The sequence below is a fragment of the Oncorhynchus mykiss genome, chromosome 21 (genome assembly GCF_057628025.1).
Source record: "Oncorhynchus mykiss isolate SJ-2025 chromosome 21, ASM5762802v1, whole genome shotgun sequence".
In the NCBI taxonomy this organism is placed as follows: Eukaryota; Metazoa; Chordata; class Actinopteri; order Salmoniformes; family Salmonidae; genus Oncorhynchus; species Oncorhynchus mykiss.
In genome coordinates, this window is record NC_143042.1 from 20,113,276 (window position 1) to 20,122,399 (window position 9,124).

The window sequence follows — 9,124 nt, forward strand, 5'->3', positions numbered from 1 at the left end:
TAAGAAAACTTTAGTGACGTTCTCACATTCTAACATTTTATTGAAACGCTTACATTCTGTTCTCAAATGCTAAGAAAACGTTAAATTAAAAAAAACACAAGAATACTTTAGTAATATTCAGAGAACGTTCTAAGAATGTTATTTAAAAATATATACATTATGTTCTCAGGATCAACAAAACTAACCATCTATTATTTGTTAAGTGTATTCAAGTGTTGTGGCCGAGCCCTCTAATTGGCCACGCCTGATCTTAATGTTAGTGATCGTAGTGTTTCCTTTGAAATGGGGTCTGTTTGAATAGACTAAAACGAACAGCTTTGTATGCGTAAAAAACACATGGCATGCTAACTCCATTCTGGTGGCGCAGTGGATTAATTCCATGAATAGACAACAGCAGTTTATAGGTTCGCACAAATCTCACAGATGCTGTGTCACAATAATACAAAAAAAATGTGTTTGCATGATTAATGCATAAGGATATGAATGTCCATCTGTCTTATTTGTGCTTGGAGTTCAGTGAAAGTATAAAAAAAAATACTCAAAATAACCCATCATTTCTGTTCTCAGAGTGTTTATAGTTAGAGAACAGACTTGTTTGACAAGAGCTCTGACTCTGGGCTGACAAGAGCTCTGACTCTGTGCTGACACATTAAATGGAAACAAATTGTTTTGAGTATATGGACAAGTTGGAGCCTGTCGAGCCTTGCAGAAACATTTCCTGCAGTAGGAGGGAAGAGGGGAATGTTGTAACTGTTCAAACTGGCCACACACAGTAGGCTAGATACTGTATCATAATGTAATGAACTAATAGACTATTCAAGGTTTGAGGACATTAAGACCACATTGAAGACCAACTGGAGGAAGAAAAGACCGTCTAGACCATCTAGTAACTGTCATGTACTGTCATGTTGTCTTGTCTCTGTCCTTTCCCTTCACCCTGTCTCCCTCTGCTGGTCGTGTTAGGTTACCTTTTCTCCCCCGCTTTCCCCCAGCTGTCCCTTGTCTCCTCTAACTACCCATTCACCCCGTTCCCCACCTGTTCCCTTTTTCCCTCTGATTAGGTCCCTATATCTCTCTCTGTTTCTGCTCCTGTCCTTGTCGGATTCTTGTTTGTTTGTGTCATTCATGCCTGAACCAGACTGTCGTCATGTTTGCTGTAACCTTGTCCTGTCCTGTCGGAATCTGCCGGTCCATCTGAGCCTACCTATGTTTGGTAATTAAAGAAGCTCTGTTTAAGTTGATTCGCTTTTGGGTCCTCATTCACGCACCGTAACAGAAGAATCCGACCAAGAATGGACCCAGCGACTTCGGATCCTCTCCACTCAGCCGTTGAGATCCAGGGAGCGATGCTAGGCAGACACAAGCAGGAATTGTCTGCTGCTCGACATGCCGTTGAGACCCTGGCCACCCAAGTCTCCAACCTCACAGAACAGGTTCACCATCTCCGCCTCGATCCACCGGCCACTTCCAGGGCTTTCGAATCTCCGGAGCCCAGAATCAATAACCCGCCGTGTTACTCTGGGGAGCCCACTGAATGCCGCTCGTTCCTCACCCAGTGTGATATTGTGTTTTCTCTCCAGCCCAACACTTACTCCAGGAGCACTGCTCGTGTCGCCTACGTCATATCTCTCCTTATTGGACGGGCTCGTGAGTGGGGCACGGCAATCTGGGAGGCAAGGGCTGAGTGTACTAACCAGTATCAAGACTTTAAGGAGGAGATGATACGGGTTTTTGATCAATCTGTTTTTGGGGAGGAGGCTTCCAGGGCCCTGTCTTCCCTATGTCAAGGCAATCGATCCATAACAGACTACTCTATTGAGTTTCGCACTCTTGCTGTCTCCAGTGGCTGGAACGAGCCGGCCTTGCTCGCTCGTCTTCTGGAGGGTTTCCGCGCAGAGGTAAAGGATGAGATTCTCTCCCGGGAGGTTCCTTCCAGCGTGGATTCCTTGATTGAACTCGCTATTCGCATTGAGCGACGGGTTGATCTTCGTCACCGAGCTCGTGGAAAGGAGCTCGCGCTCTCCGTCGCCTCCCTCTCCGCATCACTACCATCTTCCTCTGCCGGCTCGGGTGCTGAGTCCATGCAGCTGGGAGGTATCCGCATCTCGACTGAGGAGAGGGAACGGAGAATCACCAACCGCCTCTGTCTCTATTGCGGTTCCGCTGGTCATTTTGTCACTTCATGTCCAGTAAAAGGCCAGAGCTCGTCAGTAAGCGGAGGGCTACTGGTGAGCGCTACTACTCCTGTCTCTCCTTCAAGATCCTGCACTACCTTGTCGGTCCATCTACGCTGGACCGGTTCGTCAGCTTCCTGCAGTGCCTTAATAGACTCTGGGGCGGAGGGCTGTTTTATGGACGAGACCTGGGCTCGGGAACATGACATTCCTCTCAGACAGTTAAAGGAGCCCACGGCCTTGTTCGCCCTGGATGGTAGTCCTCTCCCCAGGATTCAGCGTGAGACGCTACCTTTAACCCTCACTGTTTCTGGTAATCATAGTGAAACCATTTCTTTTTTAATTTTTCGTTCACCTTTTACACCTGTTGTTTTGGGCCATCCCTGGCTAGTTTGTCATAATCCTTCCATTAATTGGTCTAGTAATTCTATCCTCTCCTGGAACGTCTCTTGTCATGTGAAATGTTTAATGTCTGCTATCCCTCCTGTTTCCTCTGTCTCTTCTTCACAGGAGGAGCCTGGTGATTTGACAGGGGTGCCGGAGGAATATCACGATCTGCGCACGGTGTTCAGTCGGTCCAGGGCCACCTCTCTTCCTCCACACCGGTCGTATGATTGTAGTATTGATCTCCTTCCGGGAACCACCCCCCCCCCGGGGTAGACTATACTCTCTGTCGGCTCCCGAACGTAAGGCTCTCGAAGATTATTTGTCTGTAGCTCTTGACGCCGGTACCATAGTCCCCTCCTCCTCTCCCGCCGGAGCGGGGTTTTTTTTTGTCAAGAAGAAGGACGGGTCTCTGCGCCCCTGCATAGATTATCGAGGGCTGAATGACATAACAGTGAAGAATCGTTATCCGCTTCCTCTTATGTCTTCAGCCTTCGAGATCCTGCAGGGAGCCAGGTTTTTCACTAAGTTGGACCTTCGTAACGCTTACCATCTCGTGCGCATCAGGGAGGGGGACGAGTGGAAGACGGCGTTTAACACTCCGTTAGGGCACTTTGAATACCGGGTTCTTCCTTTCGGCCTCGCTAACGCTCCAGCTGTCTTTCAGGCATTAGTCAATGATGTCCTGAGAGACATGCTGAACATCTTTGTTTTCGTTTACCTTGACGATATCCTGATTTTTTCACCGTCACTCCAGATTCATGTTCAGCACGTTCGACGTGTCCTCCAGCGCCTTTTAGAGAATTGTCTTTTTGTGAAGGCTGAGAAGTGCACTTTTCATGCCTCCTCCGTCACATTTCTCGGTTCTGTTATTTCCGCTGAAGGCATTAAGATGGATCCCGCTAAGGTCCAAGCTGTCATTGATTGGCCCGTCCCTAAGTCACGCGTCGAGCTGCAGCGCTTTCTCGGCTTCGCGAACTTCTATCGTCGTTTCATCCGTAATTTCGGTCAGGTGGCAGCTCCTCTCACAGCCCTTACTTCTGTCAAGACGTGCTTTAAGTGGTCCGTTTCCGCCCAGGGAGCTTTTGATCTCCTCAAGAATCGTTTTACATCCGCTCCTATCCTTGTTACACCTGACGTCTCTAGACAGTTCGTTGTCGAGGTTGACGCGTCAGAGGTGGGAGTGGGAGCCATCCTTTCTCAGCGCTCCCTCTCTGACGACAAGGTCCACCCATGCGCGTATTTTTCTCATCGCCTGTCGCCGTCGGAACGTAACTATGATGTGGGTAACCGCGAACTGCTCGCCATCCGGTTAGCCCTAGGCGAATGGCGACAGTGGTTGGAGGGGGCGACCGTTCCTTTTGTCGTTTGGACTGACCATAGGAACCTTGAGTACATCCGTTCTGCCAAACGACTTAATGCGCGTCAGGCGCGTTGGGCGCTGTTTTTCGCTCGTTTCGAGTTCGTGATTTCTTATCGTCCGGGCTCTAAGAACACCAAGCCTGATGCTTTGTCTCGTCTCTTCAGTTCTTCAGTAGCCTCCACTGACCCCGAGGGGATTCTCCCTGAGGGGCGTGTTGTCGGGTTGACTGTCTGGGGAATTGAGAGGCAGGTAAAGCAAGCACTCACTCAAACTCCGTCGCCGCGCGCTTGTCCTAGGAACCTTCTTTTCGTTCCCGTTCCTACTCGTCTGGCCGTTCTTCAGTGGGCTCACTCTGCCAAGTTAGCCGGCCACCCTGGCGTTCGGGGTACGCTTGCTTCCATTCGCCAGCGTTTCTGGTGGCCCACCCGGGAGCATGACACGCGTCGTTTCGTGGCTGCTTGTTCGGTCTGCGCGCAGACTAAGTCCGGTAACTCTCCTCCTGCCGGCCGTCTCAGGCCGCTTCCTATTCCCTCTCGACCGTGGTCTCACATCGCCTTAGATTTTGTCACCGGACTGCCTTCGTCAGCGGGGAAGACTGTTATTCTTACGGTTGTCGATAGGTTCTCTAAGGCGGCTCATTTCATTCCCCTTGCTAAGCTTCCTTCTGCTAAAGAGACGGCACAAATCATCATCGAGAATGTTTTCAGAATTCATGGCCTTCCGTCAGACGTCGTTTCGGACAGAGGTCCGCAATTCACGTCTCAATTTTGGAGGGAGTTTTGCCGTTTGATTGGGGCTTCCGTCAGTCTCTCTTCCGGCTTTCACCCCCAGTCTAACGGTCAAGCAGAACGGGCCAATCAGACTATTGGTCGCATCTTACGCAGTCTTTCTTTTCGCAACCCTGCGTCTTGGTCAGAACAGCTCCCCTGGGCAGAATACGCCCACAACTCGCTTCCTTCGTCTGCGACCGGGCTATCTCCTTTTCAGAGTAGCCTCGGGTACCAGCCTCCGTTGTTCTCATCTCAGTTCGCCGAGTCCAGCGTCCCCTCCGCTCAGGCTTTTGTCCAACGTTGCGAGCGCACCTGGAAGAGGGTCAGGTCTGCACTTTGCCGTTATAGGGCGCAGACTGTGAGAGCTGCTAATAAGCGTAGAACTAAGAGCCCTAGATATTGTCGCGGTCAGAGAGTTTGGCTCTCCACTCAGAACCTTCCCCTTAAGACGGCTTCTCGCAAGTTGACCCCGCGGTTCATTGGTCCATTCCGTATCTCTCAGGTCATTAATCCTGTCGCAGTGCGACTTCTTCTTCCGCGATATCTTCGTCGCGTCCACCCGGTCTTCCATGTCTCCTGTGTTAAGCCCGTTCTTCGCGCCCCCGCTCGTCTTCCCCCCCCCCCCCCCCATCCTTGTCGAGGGCGCACCTATCTACAGGGTCCGTAAAATCTTGGACATGCGTCCTCGGGGCCGTGGTCATCAGTACCTAGTTGACTGGGAGGGGTACGGTCCTGAGGAGAGGAGTTGGGTTCCCTCTCGGGACGTGCTGGACCGTGCGCTGATTGATGATTTCCTCCGTTGCCGCCAGGTTTCCTCCTCGAGTGCGCCAGGAGGCGCTCGGTGAGTGGGGGGGTACTGTCATGTACTGTCATGTTGTCTTGTCTCTGTCCTTTCCCTTCACCCTGTCTCCCTCTGCTGGTCGTGTTAGGTTACCTTTTCTCCCCCGCTTTCCCCCAGCTGTCCCTTGTCTCCTCTAACTACCCATTCACCCCGTTCCCCACCTGTTCCCTTTTTCCCTCTGATTAGGTCCCTATATCTCTCTCTGTTTCTGCTCCTGTCCTTGTCGGATTCTTGTTTGTTTGTGTCATTCATGCCTGAACCAGACTGTCGTCATGTTTGCTGTAACCTTGTCCTGTCCTGTCGGAATCTGCCGGTCCATCTGAGCCTACCTATGTTTGGTAATTAAAGAAGCTCTGTTTAAGTTGATTCGCTTTTGGGTCCTCATTCACGCACCGTAACAGTAACAGTCAAAACGGACCACACAGTACCCAGCTAGCACATTTGGTTCCTTGGAAATCGTGGGAATGTACGTTTTTGGTTTCCCATTGGTTCTGGGAATGAAGCCAAAAATGTCCTGATTGGTAAAACTGAATGTTTTTTTTTTTTAATGTTCTGGGAACTACATTTTAGGTTGCAAGGAGGTTCTGAGAACGTTTTACCATGGTTCCTTTAAAGTTCTCCTGTGAGGTTTTATTAATGTTCTGAGAAGGTAAATTATAGGTTATTAAATAACATTCTGAGAACATGTTTCAATAAGAATTTAATAACACTGCTAGCTTAAGTTTACTGTTTTGAACTCCAACCACAGACAGGAAACATGAAAATGAATCATGCATTTTTATTGTGGCATGGTGCCTGTGAGATTCAAACCTATGATCTTCTGTTCTCTATCCATGGAATTTGTCCCCTGCACCACCAGGATGGAGCTAACATGCCAACTCATACAAAGCTGTTCATTTTATTCTATTCAAACAGACCCCATTTCAAATGAAACAAGTAATGATTAATATCAGGTGTGGCCAATTAGTCGGCACGGACAATTTTATTGATATATATATTTTTTATTTCACCTTTATTTAACCAGGTAGGCCAGTTGAGAACAAGTTCTCATTTACAACTACGACCTGGCCAAGATAAAGTATAGCAGTGCGACAAAAACAACAACACAGAGTTACACATAAACAAACATACAGTCAATCACACAAAAGAAAGTAAACATAGAAAAATTATGTACAGTGTGTGCAAATGTAGAAGAGTAGGGAGGTAGGCAATAAATAGGCCCTAGTGGTGAAAATAATTACAATTTAGCATTAATACTGGAGTGATAGATGTGCAGATGATGATGTGCAAGTAGAGATACTGGGGTGCAAAAGAGCAAAAGGTTAAGTAATAATATGGGGATGAGGTAGTCGGGTGTGCTATTTACAGATTGGCTGTGTACAGGTACAGTGATTGGTAAGCTGCTCTGACAGCTGATGCTTGAAGTTAGAGAGGGAGATATAAGACTCCAGCTTCAGAGATTTTTGCAATTAGTTCCAGTCATTGGCAGCAGAGAACTGGAAGGAAAGGCGGCCAAAGGAAGTGTTGGCTTTGGGGATGACCAGTGCAATATACCTCCTGGAGCGCGTGCTAAGGTGGGTGTTGCTGTGGTGACCAGTGAGCTGAGATAAGGCGGGGCTTTACCTAGCAAAGAAGTATAGATGACGCAGGTGCGGGCAGCAATCGGTTAAAGAGCATGCACTTAGTTTTACTAGCATTTAAAAGCAGTTGGAGGCCACGGAAGGAGTATTGTATGGCGTTGAAGCTCGTTTGGAGATTTGTTAGCAGTGTCCAAAGAAGGGCCAGATGTATACAGAATGGTGTCGTCTGCATAGAGGTGGATCAGAGAATCACTAGCAGCTAGAGCGACATCATTGATACAGTGGGGAGAACAAGTATTTGTTACACTGCCGATTTTGCAGATTTTTCTACTTACAAAGCATGTAGAGGTCTGTAAATGTTATCATAGGTACACTTCAACTGTGAGAGACGGAATCTAAAACAAAAATACAGAAAATCACATTGTATGAGTCATTAAAGCTTGTTTTATTTTATTTTATTTTTTTCAACCAATCCACAAATTTCTTGTTAACAAACTATAGTTTTGGCAAGTCGGTTAGGACATCTACTTTGTGCATGAGACAAGTAATTTTTCCAAAATAGTTTACAGACTGATTATTTCACTTATAATTCACTTTATCACAATTCCAGTAGGTCAGACGTTTACATACACTAAGTTGACTGTGCCTTTAAACAGCTTGGAAAATTGCAGAAAATGATGTCATGGCTTTAGAAGCTTCTGATAGGCTAATTGACATCATTTGAGTCAATTGGAGGTGTATCTGTGGATGTATTTCAAGGCCTACCTTCAAACTCAGCGCCTCTTTGCTTGACATCATGGGAAAATCAAAAGAAATCAGCCAAGACATCAAAAAACACATTGTAGACCTCCACAAGTCTGGTTCATCCTTGGGAGCAATTTCCAAACGCCTGAAGGTACCACATTCATATGTACAAACAATAGTACACAAGTATAAATACCATGGACCACGCAGCCATCATACCGCTCAGGAAGGAGACGTGTTCTGTCTCTTGGAGATGAACGTACTTTGGTGCGAAAAGTGCAAATCAATCCCAGAACAACAGCAAAGGACCTTGTGAAGATGCTGGAGGAAACAGGTACAAAATAATCTATATCCCAGTTAAACGAGTCCTATATCGACATAACCTCAAAGGCCGCTCAGCAAGGAAGAAGCCACTGCTCCAAAACCTCCATAAAAAAAGCCAGACTACTGTTTGCAACTGCACATGGGGACAAAGATTGTACTTTTTGTAGAAATGTCCTCTGGTCTGATAAAACAAAAATAATACTGTTTGGCCATAATCACTATCGTTATGTTTGGAGGAAAAAGTGGGAGGCTTGCAAGCCGAAGAACACCATCCCAACCGTGAAGCATGGGGGTGACAGCATCATGTTGTGGGGGTGCTTTGCAACAGGAGGGTCTGGTGCACATCACAAAATAGATGGCATCATGAAGAAAGAAAATCATGTGGATATATTGAAGCAACATCTCAAGACATCAGTCAGGAAGTTAAAGCTTGGTCGCAATTGATTCTTTCAAATGGACAATGACCACATGCATACTTCCAAAGTTGTGGCAAAATGGCTTAAGGACAACAAAGTCAAGGTATTGGAGTGGCCATCACAAAGCCCTGACCTTAATCCTATAGAAAATGTGTGGGCAGAACTGAAACAGCGTGTGTGAGCAAGGAGGTCTACAAACCTGACTCAGTTGCACCAGCTCTGTCAGGAAGAATGGGCCAAAATCCACCCAACTTATTGTGAGAAACTTGTGGAAGGCTACCTGAAATGTTTGACCCAAGTTAAACAATTTAAAGGCAATCCTACCAAATACTTAATGAGTGTATGTGAACTTCTGACCCACTGGGAATGTGATGAAATAAATAAAAGCTTAAATAAATCCTTCTCTCTACTATTATTCTGACATTTCACATTCTTAAAATAAAGTGGTGATCCTAACTGACCTAAGATAGGGTCTTTTTTTTACTAGGATTAAATGTCAGAAATGGTGATAAACGTATTTGGCTAAGG